This window comes from Hylobates moloch, unplaced genomic scaffold (genome assembly GCF_009828535.3).
Source record: "Hylobates moloch isolate HMO894 unplaced genomic scaffold, HMol_V3 SCAFFOLD_1, whole genome shotgun sequence".
Classification (NCBI taxonomy): Eukaryota; Metazoa; Chordata; class Mammalia; order Primates; family Hylobatidae; genus Hylobates; species Hylobates moloch.
Genome location: NW_026652276.1, coordinates 180275787 through 180298937, shown reverse-complemented (window position 1 = coordinate 180298937; position 23151 = coordinate 180275787). Strand labels below are relative to the sequence as shown.

The following is a 23151-nucleotide window of genomic DNA, read 5'->3' as shown; positions in this document are numbered from 1 at the left end:
ACATTTTTTCCTCTCTCTTACCTTACCATTGTATATAATGTGTGCTGTTGCTGGTGGTTATCCTTCTAATTTAGTTGTAAAATATCAAAGAGGGATTTTATGGTAGGTATGCATATTTTCTTCCCTACTTTATTTTGCATATATTTTTATGAATAAATTAATTTTTTCTTCCTTCTTTTTCTCTTTCCTGGGCAGGGGAAAATAAAGTTATTGACATATTTCCAAAACTTCCACTGGATGTCCTTGTTCATTTTCTCCCAAGAGCTGCAGGAACAAATGCAAACATTGGCTACAGGAGAATAAATATTCCACTCCTCACTTGAGGGAGCTGTAATCTGTTTTCCTGCTGCATCCTTTCCCTTAAATGCTTTTCCAGGGTGTTGTAGAGCCCCAGAACCCTTGGTAATTTTGCCAAGAACAAATTGTGAAGTAGCTTCTGAACCCATTACCTACTAAGATTTTATCGTTCATCTTAATTTTACAAAGTGTCCATCCTTGGCCAAAAAATTCACTTCCTTAAATAACAAGAGATTGTGTAAGTAATTCTTAGAAGGCTCAACTGTATAGACTCCCTTTGGCCAAAGGGGCAAATCCTGGATTGAGTTTTTGAAATATCTTTCTCAAAATTATTTATTGCATAACAACTTAAAGAGGGCCTATAATTTTTTTTTTTTTTTAACAGCAGTTGAGCTATTGCTCTTCTGCATTAAAATCCTATAAAAGATTTAACCTGCTATGGAAATCTGGGAGGTCACAGGGCTAAATAAACTCGGAGTTTGGAGTAAGCTTTTTCAAACAAAGTCACTGAATAGATGTAGATGAGGAAAAAAGGCTTGTGAAAGGCATCAGGCACTGCAAACAACTGCTGCAGCTGCAAACCAGAAAGCATTCATATCTCTGTGTGACAGTTTGTTCCTCAGCCTTCCTAGGATTAGGGTGTGCATGCAAACAACACAGATAACACGGGAAAAAGAGTCATTTATATCCTTACAATGTTTGCATTTATGCGCACGAGGGTACAAAAGGTGACATAGAAGCATATTTGAAACATTGATCTGTGACTAAGAACTTAGTCTTATCATCAAAGTAATAAACTGTGTGAACTGCCCTAATTTATGCGAAATCTCTCAGAAGCACCAAGCAGCTCAGCTGTTGCTGCTAGACCTCAGCACCTTGAAGATTGGGGATTCTGTGCTCTCTGGTGACAACCCTTGAGGACAAAAGCAGGCCTGTTGGAGAAAGCCATTTATCAGAGCCCTCCTTTGACACAGGGATGCAGGGTGTTTGGACTTCAGTGGACTGCTGCGGAGATGGAGGAGAAGGAGAGAAAGGATAAGTCTACCCTGTGCTCTAGAGAAGAGACAGCTGGCTACATACTCTTTCCAACCACACTTGTTCCTGCTGCTAGTGCAATCAGGAACAATCTCTAAAATCTATTGCCGTGTATCTAGTATCTGCTTTGAGACATGGGGTCTAATTTTTTGTTTGCTTGTTTACATAGTTTATTTGATTTCTTTTCTAATCTGATGTTAAATAACATCTATAATTTTGTGCTTAAAGTATAAATTATCATATAAAGAGAACAATAACAGGATTTCACAAACACTTGTCATTCTGTCTGTCTTATAGCAAAATAATATAAAATACTAAGACCTTTATGTTAGATATCAGTATGTAGACTGTCATTATTTTGGTATGTAATGTACACTTTAGAGCACCTACCATAAGAATATGATAAATTGTGTTGAAATAAATGATTTTTAAGAGAAATTGACACGATTTTAAGCTAAATGTATTTCAATAATATTGTATGTTTTTTTGTCTAAAACGTTTTATATCCTTTGTCACCATAGTGAAAAATTATCAGCAAGATATATCTACTGTTATTACAACAACCATGAAAACATTTCCAAATTTATGTTGCCAATCTCTTTAAGGGGCAAAGAACATTCAAATTTAAAATATGATGAAAACAAAGTTGCTTATCTTTAAGTGAAAACTTAACCACTTCAAGAGAAATGATCATATAGAGTATGTTAAGAAGAACTTTCACTGAGAGACAAAGAAGGATTTTGTCTTTCTAACTTGGTGAATCAAGGGATAGAAATGGAGAGAGAGGCAAAGAAGGATTTTGTCTCTCTAAATTAGTGAATCAAGGGATAAAAATGGAGATTTGAGAAGAGAAAGTCACACCAATTCTCTGCAATTGGAGGTTTCCCAGAAATACATCTGGGAAATGTATTCCCCAGGCCTGAGAGTCAACCTCTTGTAAGTCAGTGTCATATGGTGGTTACATCATCACCTCATCTTCATAGATGCAACAACTTGGTGGAAATTTGGGTATGATTAGACATTTTTCAATGAGTATTAATCATGAAAATAACTTTTAAAAAAATTAGTAGATTTCAAAAGCAGTTTTAGGTCTACAGGGAAAAACTGAGCAAAAAGTGCAGAGAGCACCCTACACCCCTTGCCCTGCCACTGAGTTCCCCTGTTCTTAACACCTTGCATTAGTGTGGTACATCTGTTACAATTGATGAGCTAATATTGATATGTTATTTTTCACTAAAGCTATAATGTGCCTAGAGTTTACCGTTTGTGTTGTACATTCTATGGGTTTTGACACATGTAAAAATGACCTGTATCTATCATTATAGTATCATACAGAATGATAGCTTTCACTGTTATATTGCATTTTCATTTAATATTTTTTAAACAATTTACTGAACACATTTTGGGTTAAAACAGCTTTCATGTTGTGCTGAACATTCTCCAATTGTTCTTCCAGATTATTCATTTATCTCTTTTCATCCTGCTCTGTACCCCTGGTGTTGACCTCTACAGAATGCATTACTGGGAATCTGCCGAATTTGGGTAGTTTGCTCCGTGAAAATTATCAGCAGGTGATCTGAGGAGAGGAGGAGAGGGAGGTCAGGGTGTTTACCCTCTGCTCCTTCCCTGTCTATTTGTGTTTTTTCTTTCTTTCTTTCTTTTTTTTTTACTGTACTTTAAGTTCTAGGGTACATGTGCACAACGTGCAGGTTTGTTACATAGGTATACATGTGCCTTGCTGGTGTGCTGCATCCATTAACTCATCATTTACATTAGGTATTTCTCCTAATGCTATCCCTCCCCCAGCCCCCCACCCTCCTGGCAGGCCCCAGGGTGTGATATTCCCTGCCCTGTGTCGAAGTGTTCTCACTGTTCAACTCCCACCTATGAGTGAGAACATGCGGTGTTTGGTTTTCTCTCCTTGTGATAGTTTGCTCAGAATGATGGTTTCCAGCTACATCTATGTCCCTGCAAAGGACATGAACTCATCCTTTTTTTGTGGCTACATAGTATTCCATGGTATATATGTGCCACATTTTCTTAATCCAGTCTATCATTGATGGGCATTTGGGTTGGTTCCAAGTCTTTGCTATTGTGAATAGCGCCTCAGTAAACATAACGTGTATGCGTGTCTTTATAGTAGCATAATTTATAATCCTTTAGGTATATACCCAGTAATAGGATCACTGGGTCAAATGGTATTTCTGGTTCTAGATCCTTGAAGAATCCCCACACTGTCTTCCACATGGTTGAACTAATTTACACGCCCACCAACAGTGTAAAAGTGTTCCTATTTCTCCACATCCTCTTCAGCATCTCTTGTTTCTTGACTTTTTAATGATCGCCATTCTAACTGGTGTGAGATGGTATCTCATTGTGGTTTTGATTTGCATTTCTCTGATGACCAGTGATGATGAGCATTTTTTCATGTCTGTTGGCTGCATAAATGTCTTCTTTTGAGAAGTGTCTGTTCGTATCCTTCACCCACTTTTTGATGGTGTTGTTTTTTTCTTGTAAATTTAAGAGCTTCTGCACAGCAAAAGAAACTACCATCAGAGTGAACAGGCAACCCACAGAATGGGAGAACATTTTTTCAATCTACCCATCTGACAAAGGGCTAATATCCAGAATCTACAAAGAACTATTTGGGGTTTTGGCAATGACTGTGTTGCTTTACGCATGGCTACAGCAAGCCCTTCTTCCACAGGTTCAGCTCGTAGCTGGTTCTAGAAACAGCTCCCTCCTCTGTCTTCTGGGGGCTAGGGGCGGTAAATTCTTCCTGTCGTGACTAGTCCTTGGGTACTTTACCATCTTTTGTTAGTTTCTTTATGCTGCCCACACTTTTGTAAATAGACCCTTCAATAAATTCTTTTCAATTACCCCTTAGGTCTGCATCTGTGCCTGCAGAAAGAACACACACCTATTTCATTGAATTTTTACAATATTGTTAGAAATTCCAGCCTGTAGACTTATTCGCATTTTATATTATGTTTATAAAATTGAGGCTTGGGAAGGTTAAAACATTGCCCAATATCACAGACTAAATATATGTTGAGCCAGGGATAAGAATCAGGACTTAGGGGTCTTCACTCCTTGTATAGCCATCTCCCCATGCACAATAGTATCTGGAAAAATGCTTTGTTATTGTGTGGTATGTTCATCATTATCCAAAAAGAAAAATCAATAAGAAAGAAACTATCTATTTTGGAAACACAGTCTGTAAGTGAGCTGAATAATTTAGAAAGTGATGAAGTAATACATATGTTAACTAGTTTAACTGAGCCATTCCACAAGTATACATATTTTAGAACATGTTGTACATGGTAAGTATATACAATTTTATTTGCCAATTTAAAAAAACTTAAATTTTAAAAAGTGATGTGAATATTGTGGAGGTCCTTTTGTATTTTGTCATTTTCTGAGATTTTGGATGAGAAGTGGAAAATTTATTAGCATACATTTACATATTCATGAAAGAATATATTTTACACACAAAATGAATTGACTTTTAAAGGCTTCTTTTCAGGTCCTTAATGGTTTGGATAGATTATTTTATACCTATATTAATATTAATATGACAGAAAAAATATTTGATTTGTAGAGATGTTTTACTGAATGTAGAAAAATCTCATAATTTAGGATTAATAGGTATTTTGAAAGAATTCAGTACATTAATAAAACGTTGATCAAATAACTAAGGCCTTGGATTTCCACAAAGCACTGACAATGCCCCTCATAATAACCTAGAGCCAAGATGGAGAAATATGGCTTAGGTTAGACAAAACAGAGGTTTGAAGTAATAATTGGGCAGTGAAATATAAGGGATGAATTCAATAGGATGGATTGTTGTTAGGAAAAATAGTTAGCTGGAACTCTTAAGTAGTGAGTCTCACCCTTGGCTGTACAGTGGAATCACCCGGGGAGCTTAAAAAATACCAATGCCTGGATCCTACCCTGATTTAATCGTATTGTAGCCTGGGCAATGTGATCTTTAAAAACTTCATGTTGATTTTGATGTGTAACCAAAACTGAATGGGAAAAGAAATCAAAGATAGATTTCTGGTATTGACAACATCTACATTATGTGGCCAGTATTAAAACTTAAGAGGTAGGCTTAATGCTTCTGAGGACAATAAGGAGTCACTAACATTTTATCTGAAATGCATTTTTAAAGTGCTCCCTGTGCTGTAGTATGGAGAAATGGTTTGGAAGTAGATCTCATGACATGCAAGAAAACCATTTATGGCATTTTCTTTTAGCGGTATTGGTGGCCTGGATTAAAGTGGTGACAGCAGTGATGGAGAAAAGCAAATGTACTCACAAGATATTTTGAAAAATTTGGTGACTGCTGTGGTTTGAATGTGACCCCGAAAAGTTTGTGTATTGAAAACTTAATCCCCACTGTAACAAGGTTTGGGAGGTAGAAACCAATTAGTGGTGATTAGGTTGTGATGGCAGAGCACTCATGAATGGATTAATGCCATTATCACAGAAATGGGTTGGTTATCTTGAGAGTAGGTCTGTTACAAAATCTAGTTTGGCCTCTCTTGCTCTTCTTCTCACTCTCTTTTGCCATTCCACCTTCTGCCGTTAGATGATAGGGCATGAAGGCTCTCACTAGCTGCTGGCACCATGCTCTTGGACTTTCTAGCCTCCAGAATCATAAGCCAAATACATTTCTGTTTGTTATAAATTACCCAGTCAGTGATTTTCTGTTAAAGCAATGCAAAGCAGACTAAGACAGTGACGGAGTGCATATGAGGTAAAATACTGGAAGGAGTCAACAATGACAAATATTCTTTCCAGAGTATCAAACTTCTTATACTGTAATCTAGCACTTCCTGATAAGAAAATCTGGGAGATTCATTATCTCAAAACATATTTAGCCAAAAATCAGGGAATGGTGTTTATTGCAGTTAAATTGCACTCTTAGCATTTTAAACACTATTGGTTAGAAAGAAAAAGTTACAAATTAACATTGTCGCAATCGAACCTTTTACATCATCTTGAGATAGATGGAGTTTTCATGTACAACAAAAAATTATTGCAGGTGCACAAATGATGTATGCATTTAAAATCTAACTGAACTAATTATATGAAGAAAAGAAAGATATGCTTTGTCAAACTTTAAAATAAAACTAATGTATGTGTTTCATTTTGCTTTCAAAATGTCAGTTACAGCTCTCTTTAAGGAACACAGTGGTGAGAAAACACAACACTTCAAAACTCCACTAAGAACTACTTTGTAGAAATGGCAAGTTTAAGAGCAGAGTATTTGACAAGGTTCTGGAAATCCTAAAGGAAAAATTTCCAAATATAATATCAAAGTGAGAAGTGAATCTGAGAGATGGATGTTGTCATAATTTTCAATGGCAACTCAGCTCCCTCAATAGATTCTTTATGAGCATTTGGAAAGAAAAAAATAATGGTTATAATTAGAAAATGAAAATAGTACATTTAATTCTCCTGGCTCAATATATAGTAAAGGTGTTGTGGATACACCCCTTGCCTAATTCAATCATTGACTTATCTGGGCTGCACCACTCATTACAATACATTGAGGTATTCACATGAATGGGGCTAATTTGTACATAAATATATAATTCCATATAAAATGTAGGTTACAGCCTATATGGAGATAATAGTCATGGGATTATCTATATTTTTATATATTGTTTTACTTTTTATTTCAACTAGATGAATATGTTTTTTGTCTTCCTTGAGGGATACATTAAATTCATTTTCTCAATATCATGTCCTTTCAGTTATATAACTTCTTTTTTTATTTTTATTATTATACTTTAGGTTTTAGGGTACCTGTGCACAATGTGCAGGTTTGTTACTATGTATCCATGTGCCATGTTGGTTTTCTGCACCCATTAACTCATCATTTAGCATTAGGTATATCTCCTAATGCTGTCCCTCCCCCCCTCCCCCCACCCCACAACAGTTCTATGCCCAAAATACTGTATCAGTCATTGGTTTTCCATACGAATATTATGGCAGGTAAAAACCAAAACTATAGGTAGATTCATCTGGTGATGATTTCGCTGGTGATGTTCTCCCATTTAATATCATTTTTTGGAAGGGTATCTCACTATAGCTCGTGTGTGTGTGTGTGTATGTGTGTGTGTGTGTCAGAGAGAGAGAGAAAGATGTGAAATTTGCTGAAAAAATGCTCCATCAAAACTAGAAAGAAGATTCTGAGATGGTAAAAATGTACTAAAACAGATAACAGAGAGGATTTTAAATGTTCTTACCACAAATAAATGATAAATATATGAGGTGGTGATTATGATAATTAGCCTGATTTGATCATTTCACAATATGTACCTGTATTGAAACACTGTATCCCATAACGGTATCCCATACTGTATCCCAATATTGTATTCCATAAATATATACAATTATTATTTGTCAGTTAAAAGTAAAAGTTAAAAAGTATCAAAAGTTAGAGCCATTTTAATCTGAAAAACACCCAATAGTTCCCTCTACTGAAATTCACTGTATTTCTAGAAACCAAGTCCTAAGGCAAGCTGTTAAATATGAACTAAGCAGGTGTTTCTGCACACTGCTAATGATTAATGGTCACTGCCTTTGGTGAAAAATTTCAAATGAGTACAATTTGTGAAAAATGTACATGTAATTGTATTATGTAAATTCAGTGTATATATCCTTTCTGAGCTTATTTTAAATGCATACATTTTTTATGTTTCTGTCCTTGGGGAATATCATGGGAGTTATTTAGTCTTTATGTAAAATTTTAATTTAATTATTTAGGATTATATGTTTGTATGATTACACTAAGACACTGCAGAAGTCAGCTGTGGCTTAAGTGTTGAGAGAACAGAGTCACAATATCCAGGGGCCAATGTAGACATTGCTTAGGATGTTGACAGTATAGCTTCATTAACCAAATCACATATAGCCTATGTTGTGGTCTAAGAAAGGATCAGAATAAAGTTCTTGTATCGAAAGGAACATCAGGTGCTGCAAAAACTTTAGCAAGTGTAATAGAAGCTTGCATAGTTAAAATGCTACCTTGCTGTCCCTCTGAGTGTCGATAAATATGATGAAGCTCATTTACAGTGAAGAATATAGGAGAATACAACAATTGGAACTTCTCAAAAGAAGAGGAGGGAAAAAGTTTGAACGAAGGCATGTTATTGACATTAAAGAGATGGTGAGGTGGACATTGTTGAATTGCATTGATGATGAAATGCTTGACACGAATACATTACACTTGGTGACCCAAAAGTTTTCCTTGCAATTGAAGGTGAGGGTAGGCTTATTTGGGTGTGCACACACCATGGGCATATCAGTCATCAACCACAGATAATTCTTGGGGCCCTAGTATATGCTGAGCATCTTTCCAGGTCCTAGAACGAAACATTGTGTCTGGGAGAGAGGGAGTGAGGGCTTTGGGGGCAGATGCAGAAACACTTTCTTCACTTTGTATTTTCACATGAACCTGAAATTAATCTCTTGGAGAGATTACCTTGTAAATATCTTGAGAAATGCCAGGCAATTTTTATAAAAAGAAAATCTAGTAATTTCACATTCTTCCTTTTGCTTTCTCTTCTAAAGTAAATGTTTTCTCTTAAAAAGAAAAATAAACAAATAACTAAATAGAAAGGTATTTTTGTTGTATTTTTAAATTTTCTTTCACAGAATAGACCAAAGTTTTAAGTATTCTGTATCTCTTAGTTTCTATTAAATAGGGCTTTTCTCTTTTTATTCTGTGTTGTAAGAAGCCATTCAAATATTTTTGAGAAGAAATTTGAGGAATGCACATGAAACATTAAAAACTATGGGCTTAGGAGTCAGAAAAACCAGAGTTTGTATCAGGTTTGTCACTTATTAGCTGCCTGACCATAGGCAAGTTACTAAACCACTTGGAGATTTGTTTTTTTTCTTCTATAAAACAATGATATTTTGGAGCATTAAAATGTCTTACAGTTGGTCATTTTTATAGTTTCTCCATCATCATCATTATTATTATAAATATTATCTCTTGCCAAGGTGAAAATATTAGTAGGAAAAAATCAAAATTAGCAAAATTTGTGCAAGTAAATACAATAATACTTAATCGTTATGTTTAATATCCTAACATGCTCTCATACATTATAGAAATAAAAGAACGGTTATTTCAGACGAAGTTTTCTCCTTTCTTCTTGTCTTTTCCTACTTTGCAAATAAATAGGTAGTTAGGCACGAAGAATGAAGGTAGAATCCTTGAAACTATACATTAGATAGTATTTAAATAATTGAAAGTTGACTACATAGGATCTTTCATAATAATTGATTTATCTGCAGTTTTTCAAACAGCTTCCCACAAGCCAGAGGCAAGCAAGTCAAAGAAAATTATTAGAAAAAAATATATAGACAGGTTGTCTTAAAAAGGACTTGTAGTTGGTATAAGTTTTGGGGAGCTATAGTTGCTACATAAGTGTTTTACCATAAATATCCTGAATTACTTCTGCTGAAACAGTTAGTGAAGTTTTCATGACAATAGCGTTGAATTTCTTCAAAATTCAAAGCTCATTTCAGCTATATAATATTTTTGATAGCAATAAATATATTTTGAAAATTGAACTTCTATAAAAATTTTAAGTAATATCACAAAATAAACCAGTAAGCCTATTAGTAGACAAGTAATGTTTTCAGTTCCAAGCATTTTTCCTCTTCAGATATCTGAGGTTGTTCATTTCATAACATTGTTACTATGATTGGAATAATGTACTAGTAAGAGTGATAAAAAATTATTTTTGTCATTATTCATCTCAATTTTGAGGCACGTGAAAAGGAACTTTGTTGTATGTGGTATAACGTGTTGTTCAAGTTCAGATGTGACAGATGTCACATGTGAATTTAAAAAAAACAGATTTCCCACTACTGGGTATCTACCCAAAGGAAAAGACGTCATTATATCAAAAAAAAAAACAAAACACCTACACATGAATGTGTATTGCAATACAATTGCAAAGATATGGAACCCACCTAAGTTCCCATCGACCAAGGAGTCGATAAAGAAAATGTAGTATACATATACCATAGAAGGCTACTCATTAAAAAAATGAAATAATGTCTTATGTAGCAACTCAGACAAAGCTGGAGGCCATTATTCCAAGTGAAGAAACTCAGGAATGGAAAACCGAATATCATATGTTCTCACTTAGAAGTGGGAGCTAAGCTATGGGCACATAAAGGATTACAGAGTGGTATAACGGACTATGGGGACTCAGAAGGTGGAGGGTAGGGGGTGGGTGTGGGATAAACAGCTACATATTGGGTATAATGTACACTACTTTGGTGAAGGGGGCACTCAAATCTCAGACTTCCCTGCTATAATATTCATCCATGTAATCAAAAGCCACATGTTCCTCAAAAACTATTGATATTTAAAAAATCAAATTTATTGAATCACAGTATTTTACACATAGAAAGTAATAGATCATTTAATTAAGTTCTTTCACTTTATTAATAAGAAATTTGGGGAATAAAAGAGTGACTTTCTGAAAGACCAACAGCTGATTTCCTTTATTTTAAATCTGAATGAAGAGTAGCTTTGGTTCCTAATATAGTGATGAGCTACAAAAATATGCACACTTATGTCATCTGTGCAATTGCAAACCCTTTTCTTATTCATGGGCCTATTTTTTAAATCTATTTATGGATATTATTTCTCTATTTTTATGGTGATGATGATGATGGTAAAAATAATGAGACCATAAAGACTGACAGTGTAAGGATCAGCTTTACTGATTTCACTAGATCTCAATTTCCATTAGGATTTCATAACCACTAAAAAGATTCAATGACACAATTTTCACATATGTGTCAATTAGACCCACAGTGCTCCCCAAATCTTCCCATCCTTCCCACCAACTCTGTTGCTACTCAAAATGTGGTCTGCACTGGGGTAACCTAGGAGCTTGTTAGAAAGCACAATCTCACATCCTATCCCAAACGTACTGATTCAGAATCTGCATTTTAACAAGATCTCCAGATAATAGTGAGCAGTAGTTGTTCTAGAGCAACTTTGATGGACCCCATGTGTCTCTTTGATAAGAAGTTATACTGGTTAATGGGGATTCTCTGAGTATGACTTTAAGGTTACAAATTTCATTATGCTTTTTGGTTTGGGGCAGGCACAGACCAACGCAATCCAGAATCTTTTTGTGGCACCTACAAAATGTTTGCTATTGCTGAGAAGGGAGGAATATTAGACTCTCATATCAGAATTTGGTGAAAGTTGTATTGGTGTACTCTACACTTAGAATGGAGACAGTGCACTTAATAGAAGTGGCTTTACATTGCATAGCTGTTAAAACTTTTCCAGCAAATGCTACCAGCTAAATTATAAGGGTGAATTGAAGAGTGCCCTTTATAAATAGTCACAAAAGGCCTCTGCAGCTGATTATAGTGTGGGTGTAATTTGGAGAAAGGTTTGCTGTAGGCATGAAATTATGGTACTGCTATTGGAATAGAGTCAAGAGCCTAGCCATTTCCAGTAGCTGTAACACCACCTGCTAGTATACTTATTCAGATTTGAGTCAGAGGGATGTGTGAAGTCTAATGAGTCATCAAGTCTTCACCTAAAACACGTAACCTACCTATTCCTTTTCAAATGAGACTTGCTTGAGTCAGACCCTTGCCTATGAGCTGACCTGAAGTCTTAAATGCTTTTTGCCAAACGAATTGCTTAACACAAATTGCTTAACAGTTTTTGTTCTGAGTTAGTCCCAAAATTTTGTCTGGGTCTCAGTTCTCCTGGAAATCCTCATACATGAAGACGAGTCCTGGCTGAGTGTGGTGGCTCATGCCTGTAATCCCAACACTTTGGGTGGCTGAGGTGGCAGGATTGCTTGAGCCCAAGAATTTGAAATCTTCCTGGGCAACAAAGCCAGACCCCATCTCTACAAAAAATTTAAAAGTTAGCTGGGTGTGATGGCTTGGGCAGTGGGAAGATTGCTTAAGCCCAGGAGGTAGAGGGTGCAGTAAGCTGTGCTCATGTCACTGTACTTCAGCATAAGTGGCAGAGCCAGACTCTGTCTCAAAAAAAAAGACAGGGCTAAGGAATCTTATCTTGGATTCCTCCTTGGCTGCTGGTTTGATTCTCCAGCCAAGTGTTTCTAGCACTAAGCCTGCCTGAGAGTCATTGGTCTTAGACTCAGAATGACCCAGAAAATGCATCTTATCATTGCTGTAATTAACAAGTTGCTTGCCACTATGATCTGCTCTGCCTTGGGGACAGTTAGCTAGGGAGTAGTTCCCTCTTGCTAGTACTCCTTTCCTGCTAAATAGCCTTCCCATGCCCTCTCTGATTTGGACAGGGATTTTTGAAAGTATATCTGTGTGTGTGTGTGTGTGTGTGTGTGTGTGTGTGTGTGTGTGTGAAACTCTTATGTATCTTCTATAATAATAATAGATACATTTATATAGAACTTACTGTGTACAAGGCATTGTTTTAGCATTATATGTATATGTACGTGTGTATATATATGTATATATATATATATACACACATGATCTCATTTAATTCTTATTATAACAATGATGTAAGTACGAGCATTATTTGTTTTACAGGTAGGGAGACTGAGGCATAGAAATGTTAAGTGCCTTGATCAAGGCCATAAAGCTAAAATAGAGGGGCCAAGATTCTATTCAGTCCCAGGCAGTAGAGATCCTCATTTCTACTGTAACTGCAGATTAGTTGATGATACTCCTGACTTTGGTGGAGGAATCGGGGCAGAGGAATAGAAGAAACCCTGAGAATGGGGACCTCTAATTAGGCAATGGGAAGAAGACAGTCTCTAGCTTTCACAGGTTCCTAAAGCTGACAGGGTAGTGAAACAAAAGAGAGACAGGAAATTCCTCCTGTCTTCTCTGGCTAAAAAACAAGGGGAGCAGAAAGCCAAGGGGACCATGCTAGCAGGCCAAATAAGGAACAAGTCACAAATTCCTCATTCCAAGGAGAAGATGCCAACTCCTAGGCAGGTCCATGTGGCTAGTCAATTAGGGTCTCAAGGAGACACATGCAAAGAGTTCTACTATTGGTCTGCTTTCTCTGAGCAGGAAAGAGCCAGACTGACCCTAAGGCAGTTGGATAGACTGCCAGCAGTTAAATGGAAGGATGTGGGCTGATGGAAGCAGATCTGAAAAATCCTGTTTCAGTTGTCCATTCCCAGATGGAGGGAGGAAGTTCTTGTGGGCAGAAAAGGGTGTGGAGGGGTGATATGTAATTTCTTGGGGACTGGAGAGAACATAATTCAGCCAGGCCTACTCTCTTCCTACTTTATGCAAAATATTTCCAGCTGTGTTCATTAGATTATATAATCTTGAATATTGAGAATAAGATATAATTTCTTAAATTCAGCAATGCACCATGAATTCTTAAATGAAATTTGGTATGCTTTTAGAGATTGGAGACACAGCCATAAGAAAATATGCTACTATAAAAGAAAATGCTCTTAATTAATACTGACATAGTGAGGACCCCTATGGCATTGAGAACATTTAATATTAATGCAAAATGTTGTTGTCTACCATTTCCTTTTTTCTTTAGATCATTAGCATAGGATTACAAAATTTTAAATTGGATTTCAAACCCATACCAAACAGCTGTGTCTTCTATTACAAAAGACAATGCACTCATACATATGTATTATGCACTTAATTAAAACTGTTGGATTTTCATTTTTAAAAGTTCTGTTGATGTCCTGAATTTTTATAGTAATTTGGATCGCTGGTCTGTCATCAGTTTGCGTATTTGGGGTGGAAAAGGAGGGTTTGGGTGAAATAAGCATTCCAAAGTTTATATAATGGGAGGAAAATGGCCTAAAATTAGCCTTATCATGGGCTTAAAATTCACTATAGGTATTAATTCCTTGTACTTATCATGAGGTTATTTTCTCCCTTAATTTTTAAAATTATAAGTGACATGTATTTGTTTTAGAAATATGTAGAAAAATATAAACAGGAAAATTAAAATTATCTGTAATCTTATTCTACTGAGTTGAACATTAGAATTCTATTATATATTTCTTTTCTATAATTTTATTCCATAAAATCTATATATTTTATAGAATTTGAATCACACCACATTGATAAATATGCATTTTTAAATTTTCACTTCATATTAAGTGGTCAATATTTTACCATATTATTAACTTGTCTTCACAAATATGAGTTTTCATTGGCTGTATAATAATGATAAAAGCTGTAGAATATTTAAGCCTTCCACTTCTGTGATGAATGTAATTTGAATTATAGGGGAAGTAAGGACATGATAGAAATATATTGGAGGAGGAAAGAGAGAGGTGAGAAGTAGTGTAAGATAAATTCTTAGAGATTAAAGCATGAAGTAAATTATGTGTAGAAATGATTTTTTAAAAGATAAAGAAATAAGAGTATAAGCAGCCAAAAGCCATAAAATTTCCGTCTGCTTCTAAAATGAGAAACTGGAATTCAAACAGGCAACTGATGATTTTCATTATAAGTTCCTCTAAATTACTTGATTTTTAACCATCTGCATATATGCTTTGGTTTTTTTTAAGTGTAAATTAACTCTGGTGAAGAGTTAGACATTAAGATTAACCTCAGAATATCACGCCGGAAGGGGTGCCAGTGTGTGTGTGTACGTGTGTGTGTGCGTGCACGCACTTACATGGGAAGCCGACTGGGAATACAGTCTATCAGCAATGGCAGAAGAGGGAGTAACCACCCAAGAGCAATGCCCTCTGGGATAGCATGAGGGCTTGGGGGGCTGAGAGCAAGGAGCAGAAATGGAGGACAAAAGTCAAGGAGCTCTTACTCTCTGTCATGGCTTTGCTGTAGGGTAACCTTGCCAAGAAGACCTCATCAAGTGGGATGTAAGATCCCAACAGCAAAGCGCATTGGACCTGGAAGAAGGCCAGTTCTCCCAAATGTGATCATTATGTAGAAAAATAAGGGAGCAATATTCTGAGCAACATGTCTGTATACCATTGATTGACACATAAGATCCCTTCATTATAAATCTTACAGGGTGCCCAAGTCATTTTGCTGTGGTGTGATTTTGTTAAAATAAATATATAGCTAAAAATAATTTCCAAGCTGAAATATGTAAAAAGGCAAAACAAAAACTTCTAGCTTTCTTGTGGTAAATTGTGAGGTAAAATAAAATGAATATTAAATATAGTGCAAAATAGGAGGTAGCACACCTTACGTCATCTTTATCTCCTCCCTCCCCTTTTTTCTGTTCTAAATGGAGTTGTGCTGTTATTTCATTTGTTATCCATATTTGGAAGTTTAGTTAGGAGTCTAGAAAATTTGATGAAGACATCTGATTAAGTTTTAAATTTTATTTATTAATATTTTGAGGTGTTTGCAATGTACCAGGAATTAGGTTAGCTACTGGTTTATAGTGGTGAATAAACCACTGTCCCTACTCTCATGAAATCAGCCATTTGGTCTAAGGGCAGCGGGGAGCCAGAGTAAACAATTCGGTCATGGCAGTAGGAGAACTCTGTGAAGAGCTCAGACTAGCTGAAGTTGCTTCCCATAGATATTATAAAATGTTAAAATATAACCATTCCTATGGGAAGAGTAGAGGAAGAATACGTAAAGAAAAAAGAGACAACAAAGTGGCTGGGCGCAATGCCTCACACCTGTAATCCTATCACTTTGGGAGCCCAAGGTGGGAGGATATTCTGAGACCAGGAGTCCAGACCAACCTGGGCAACATAGTCGGACACTTTCTCTACAAAAAATATAAAAATTAGCCAGGAGCAGTGGCCTGTGCCTTTAGTCCCAGCTATTCTGGAGGCAGAAATGGGAGGATTGCTTTAGCCCAGGAAGTCGAGGCTGCAGTGAGCAATGATCATAACACTGAACTCCAGCATGGGTAACAGAGTGAGACCCTGTCTCAAAAAAAAAAAAAAAAAAAGAAAAGAAAAGAAAAAGAAAGAAAAAAGGTAAAATTATTTTCCATTGTTAAAAATTCATTAGAATCCAATATATCCAGTCCTGGCTGTCCAAGTGAATTTGCTTAGAACAGAGATGGTATATTTACTTTCTTCTTTGGTTGAGCTTTTTCAATAGAGATTTCTCTTATCTCTCTTTCCCTCCTTTTCTCCTCCAAGTAAACTGTATTTCCACAATTGTCCCCCTTATCTGTCTGTTTCTTCTGTCTCCCTCACTCCCTTTCCTAATAGTTTCTCTACTCATTTTTTCTCCTTTTCATTCCTATTTCGATACCTTTTCTTCCTCTTCTCTCCACACTGCTTTACCAAAACTACCAGTCATTAAAAGGTTTTAAAATTACCTACAGTCGAATTCAGCTTTAGAAGATACATGTTCTGGCCAAGTGCGGTGGCTCATGCCTGTAATCCCAGCACTTTGAGAGGCCGAGGCAGGCGGATTAGGAGATCGAGACCATCCTGGCCAACATGGTGAAACCCTGTCTCTACTAAAAACACCAAAATTAGCTGGGTGTGGTGGCACATGCCTGTAGTCCCAGCTACTCAGGAGGCTGAGGCAGGAGAATCACTTGAATCTGGGAGGCGGAGGTTGAGCCGAGATCACACCCCTGCACTCCAGCCTGGCAACAGAGTGAGACTCTTTCAAAAAAAAAAAGAAGAAGATACATGTTCTGCAAACAAATGTCCTTCTGCTACCTATTCTGTATTCCCTTTGCCTTCAGGAACACCTGAGCAGGTCGTGTTTTTTTACCTAGTGGAGTGACTGAAACCTTCATTTCTTAAGGGTCTAGATCATTTGTAGTCCTGCCTGGATTGGGTTGTTATAGTTTCCCTTTGACCTTAATCACAGGGCATGGTAATACTAAAAGATGCCCGAAGGGATCTCCTGTATTCCACATATACTCTTCCTTAGACTAATTTCATCTTGATAGTCTGGGTCAATCAATCCAGCCAACACTGTAACTCCCTTCTTAGCCTGTTGACTTAGAGGTAGGAGGAGCCCAAGGTGGCCAGGTGGGAATCTCAACTTCCAGTTTAATGGAATTATTGTTGTGTCTCCTGGTGGCAGCATTCCTCCTTCTGGAACTGAGACCTCTAGGCCAGCAGAACGTAATGTTGTGGGAACAGGACGCAAAAATTTTGCTGGTGGGTCACTAGGGGTGATGGTGAGTGATGCCTTTTCTACTTCTACCCCTTGATTCCTGGACCCCTAAATTCTGGCTATGAGAGAAACAGTGCCATATACTGAGCACTGATTTGGGGCATACACAGCCTTTTGGAGAACTTTGCCCCAGGCTTGGAAGGTATTGTCACCTAGTTGGCATTGTAATTGTGACTTCAAAAGGCCATTCCACTGTTCTATCAGTTCAGTTGCTTCAGAATAATGGGGAACATGGTAATACCAGTGAATTCCCTGAGCATCACCCCACTGCCACACTTCTTTAGCCATAAAGTGAATGTGGAATATCATGACGGTGAATAAGGCATTCCATGAGCCCAAGGATGGTAGCTTTGGCAGAAGCATTGCATGCAGGACAGGCAAACCCATATCTGGAGTGTCTTTTCTGGTGCGGACAAACCACTGCCCTTTCCATGATAGAAGAGGTCCAATATAATCAACCTGCCACCAAGTAGCTGGCAGATCACCCCGAGGAATGATGCCATATCAAGGGCTCTGTGTTGGTCTCTGCTGCTGGCAAATTGGGCACTCAGCAGTGGCCATTGCCAGGTCATCCTTGGTGAGTGGAAGTCCATGTTGCTGAGCTCATGAGTAACCTCCATCCCTGCCACTATGGCCACTTTGTTCATGGGTCCATTGGGCGATGACAGGGGTGGCGGGGGAAAGAGGATGAGTGGTGTCCAAAGAAGGAGTCATCCTATCCACTTGATTCTGAAAATCCTCCTCTGCTGAGGTCATCCTTTGGTGAGCATTCACATGAGATACAAATATCTTCACAGTTTTTGACCAAAAAGGCTCCTCAGAGTTTACAAGCTTAGTGACCCCAGCTTCACCAGGGTCCTCCCATACATCCCTATTCCAAGTTGCACTGTTTCATTCTTTTCCAATCAATGCCCTCATTTTAACAGTAGACACCTGGTGACACTGAGCATGTACCTTTCATTGCAGGTCAGCCACTCACATGTTAAGAGCTTGTGCCTGAGTTTCTGCAATTTCAGTCCTTTGTCTACAGGAGGTAAGACTCTCACTCAGGACAATTTTAGAAGACTTGAGGCTAAGTACGTGCTTCTGGAGCTAAGAGTTAGAATCCCTAAGAGCATCCTTTCTTTTGTCATTTTCTCCAGCAAACTTGGGAGCAACCAATCAACTTCATTATATTCCTTGGTTCTCCACATATGGTCGAAGGTGTTATGTACAGAGTCACTAAACTCTTTGCCTCTCATGAGCAGTGAATCAGGAGTATCACATGCATTTATTCTGCATAACTCTCTAAACAGTTCACACCAAGGACTACCAGCATTCTCCATACTATTAGGAGTAGAGTCCTTAGCATTTTGGGGACTAATCATATTAAGCAGCCAACTCCAGAAACCCCAAAACCAACTAAAGAAAACTATTCTTCACATTCTGTTCCTGTAGAACCACTCTTGGTACCAAAATCTGTATATGTCAGGGCTCTCTAGAGGGACAGGACTACTAGATGTATATATGAAGGGGATAGATGTATGTGTGAAAGAGATTTTAATAAGAAGCATTGACTCACATTATCACAAGGTGAAGTCCCACAGTAGGCCATCTGCAAGCTGAGGAGCAAGGAAGCCAGTCTAGGTCCCAAAACCTCAAAAGTAAGGAAGCCGACAGTCTAGCCTTCAGTCTTTGGCTGAAGGCCTGAGAGCCCCTGGCAAATCACTGGGGTAAGTTCAAGAGTCCAAAAGCTGAAGAACTTGAAGTCTGATATTTGAGGGCAGAAAGCATCCAGCCTGGCAGAAAGATGAAATCTGGAAGACTCAGCAAGTCTGCTCTTCCATCTTCTGCCTGCCTTATTCTAGCCATGCTAGCAGCTGATTAGGTGGTGGCCACTCAGATTGAGGGTGGGTCTGCCTCTCCCAGTTCACTGACTCAAATGTTAATCTCCTTTGGCAACACCCTCACAGACACACCTAGGATCAATCAGTACTTTGTATCCTTCAATCCAATCAGGCTGACACTCAGTATTAACCATCACACACATCCTTGGGATTTAGCCACTTCTTAAATTTTCCATAGGTCCATTTTGGGACAGAAAATAATGACTTTGCAAAACATATTCCTAGACTATAGGTAATGGATAGGATACACAATCACAATTGCTCTCAGAGATTTCTTTTTATATTTATATTATCTACTTATTTTGGTTGAATGTCTAAAATTTGGATAATGTTTGAGATGTCTGTTTTGTTTTTTCTCTTCTTCCATGCATATACTTGAAGGGGTCTATACACTCTCTAACCCAGGTGTACTGTTTTAATGAACCTGGATGTTGGCATTCCAGGACAATAACAGAAGCCATATTTGCTCAGGCCTGACTCAGCCAAAACAGTGAATAACACAGCTTTTGAACCAGCTGGGTATTTGAGCTTTTCCTAAACACTTGGATAAGAATAATAGGGGAAGCGGATATATCTACTGTTCTTAATGTCTTTTGCATGTTTGATGAGCTTACATTTGGAGTTGGTTTCAGAAGGAAGAACGAGATGAAGTGGAAACTACTCCAGCTGTAGTATAAAACTTTATATCCTAAAAATGGAACACAGAAATAAACGAAAGCAAAACAAACAAATAAAACCCAAAAACTGAACACAGTGTGCCGTGAAACTCACAATGTATCTACAGTAGCACAATCATAACACATTTAAAGACACGTAAGTAGTAACTGTAAAATTGAAGAGAACATAAATCTGAAATCATTATTTGCTTGTAAGAAATATCTACAAAACCAAAATTTATTTCAATTCTTCTTCTACGTTTCCAGATGGCTATAGAAAAATTTCTGAAGGAGCAAGGTATTGAAATATGATAGGTTAGGGTGATATAAATCAGCCTCCCTATGGTTTTAATTTGTTCATGCCATTTTGCAGGGTTTCTTGTGATGCTGGAATTCTGAAATTCGTATAAGCTCAACTCATTGAATTTGGACATAAAATTTGGAATAGACTCAAGGAGCAAGCAGTGTTAAGGTACAATTCTTTGTCTGATTTTTTAAATTGTTCATAAATTTGTCAGTATGCCTATTCATTCATTCATTCAACAAATATTAGCTGAACACTTACTATGTAAAGCATTATTCTAGCAGCTGAGGATATAGTAATGAATAAACAGAAAAAAATAGTCCGCCCTCTTCTTAGCAGAATTCTAGTAGATGGTCATAGACAATAAACAAGGTAAATAAGTAGAGTTTACCAGACAGTTTCTATGGAGAAAAATGAACAGGGAAGAGGGGTAGTATATGAGGAAGGAGGTAAAATTTTTTGATGACATGATCTCAAGATTTTATTCAGAAGCTATCACTTAAGTAAAGACCTGAAGAAATTGAGGGAGGGAACCCTAGAGATACCTAGAGGAAGAATTTTTGAGCAAGGGAAGAACTGAGGAGAGATCTGGAGGTGAGAGTGTGATAGCAAGGAAGCCATTGTGGCTGTGGTGGAGTGGCAGGGGAGAGGTCAGAGAGGAATTGTAGATGAAGAACCCTAATGTGGAGGTCCTTTTATGTCACTGTGAGGACTTTGGCTTTTACTCTGAATGAAATGCAAAGCTAATGGAGAGTTTACTGAACGACATGACTTACAACATAAATATGGAAGATATGTATTATATGAAATAGTAACCTTAGGCCAGATGGGGTGATTAAAATTAAAATTAATCAAAAATGAAAAATATTAACATTCAGTTCATCATTCACACTAACCACATTTCAAGTGGTTAATAGCCAAATGTGGCTATTTACTATAATATTCGGCAGCACAGACATAAAATACATTCATTATTGCAGAAATTTTATGGACAGTGCTATTGTAGACCAATCATATCATTTATTTATTCTACAGAAATGCGTGCCCATAAAAATTGCTAGATATTGTATTAAGCTTTGTATATATATCTCTGTCTATATATTGAATATATATTTGATACGTATAAATGTGTATATCTTGAAAAAAAAGGCAAGAAATTCAGAAGATAAAGAAGCTGCCAAGATCACACTTGATATATGAAAAAAACTTGATATATGAAAAGTAAAGTAGATTAACTGTAAGCAGAAAAAACAAGTTACTCATAAAAATGAGGCTAATTGCCATACATATGGAAGATACGGACTTTTCCTTACCTATCTTTCACTCTTGAAAGGAGAACGAGACACAGAATTATAGTCACAGAAGTATTACTGGAACATGTTCAGGGTATAGGTTTCAAATGATAGAGTCAATTATTCAGGCTCCTCAGTTATTCTGGAGGAGAGGGGTTATCCTGAAAATGAGTTGAGAACATGAGTTATAGTCACACAATGAGTAAGTAAGAGTATTTCAGGTGAAGAGATCAGGTTAGTAGAGATAGTAGTACTCCATAACTACCATAATAAACCTTGTATCTATGATTCCTTATTTAATTCTTACAATAATTTTGAGATGGCAGTATTGATATTTCAGGTCTGGTGTGGTGGCTCACACCTGTAATCTCAGTGCTTTGGAGGGTCGAGGCAGGAGGATTGTTTGAGGCCAGGCATTTAAGACTAGCTTGGCAACATAGTGAGTCTCTGATTCTACAATTTTTTTTTTAATTAGCCAGATGTAGTGGTGCATGCCTGTAGTCTTAGGTACTTGGGAGGTTGATGTGGGAGGATCACCTGAGCCCAGGGGTTTGAGGTTACAGTGAGCTATGATGGTGCCACTGCCCTTCAGCCTACGTGACAGAGTAAGAACTTATCTCTTCTTTTTAAAAAAGAAAGAAATTCAGAAGTTAAATAAGCTGCCAAGATAACACTTGATATATGAAAAACAACTTGATACATGAAAAGTTAAGGTGGATTAACTGTAGGCAGAAAAAACAAGTTACTCATAAAAATGAGGCTAATTTCCAAAGAAAGTAAAAGAATGGCAATTTGGACTCTGGGTGTCTGGCTTTAAAGACTGTGATTTCATTTATATACTATTCTATATTACTTTACTAAAAAGAGGAGTTTTATATATAATACTAAAGATAAAAAATAATGAACAAAGATATATAATCAATGTGAACATATGTTCACTCAACAATATGGCCTCAAATTATATAAAGCAACTGATGAGAATGTCAAGAGATAAACCAACAATTAAGGTTGAAGTTATCAACATATGCTTCTCAGGAAGAGATGGAATAAAATAGACAAAAAATAAAGTGGAGATACTAAAAATCTGTTCAATTAAAGGTTTGAGATATTATGTCTATTATATATTCCATACTCAAGCAGAATATACTTTAAGCATACACTGAATATTTACTAAAATAGTTCATTAGAAAATAATGTCATGGGAAGATGCCCCATGTTCATGGATTGAAAGTCTTAATAATGTTGAGATGGCAATTCTTTTCAAAGTCATCTACAGACATAATGTAACACCTATTAAAATTCCAGTGGCCCCCTTTTTTCCAAAAATGGAAAAGCTAACCTTAAAATTCATATGGAATTACAAGGGGCTCTAAATAGCCAAAAACTATTGAGAAAGAAAAAGAACTTTGGAGGACTAATACTTTCTAATGTCAAAACTAACTGCAAAGCTACAGTAACCATAACGGTGTGGTACTGGCAAAAAGATAGACATATAGACGAACAGAATAGAATTAAGAGTCCTGAAATCAACCCAAACATCTATGGCCAAGTAACTT

General features: G+C 36.9%; 1 long non-coding RNA gene across 1 annotated transcript; it reads right to left on the bottom strand.

Annotated features, from left to right (window-relative positions):
* Nucleotides 1-2811: 2811 nt before the first annotated feature.
* Nucleotides 2812-21679, bottom strand: LOC131382887 (uncharacterized). Its single transcript, XR_009212507.1, has 3 exons — nucleotides 21617-21679; nucleotides 19958-20031; nucleotides 2812-2908 (listed from the first exon to the last, which is right to left on the bottom strand). It is a non-coding gene; the product is annotated as an uncharacterized LOC131382887 (long non-coding RNA).
* Nucleotides 21680-23151: the final 1472 nt, after the last annotated feature.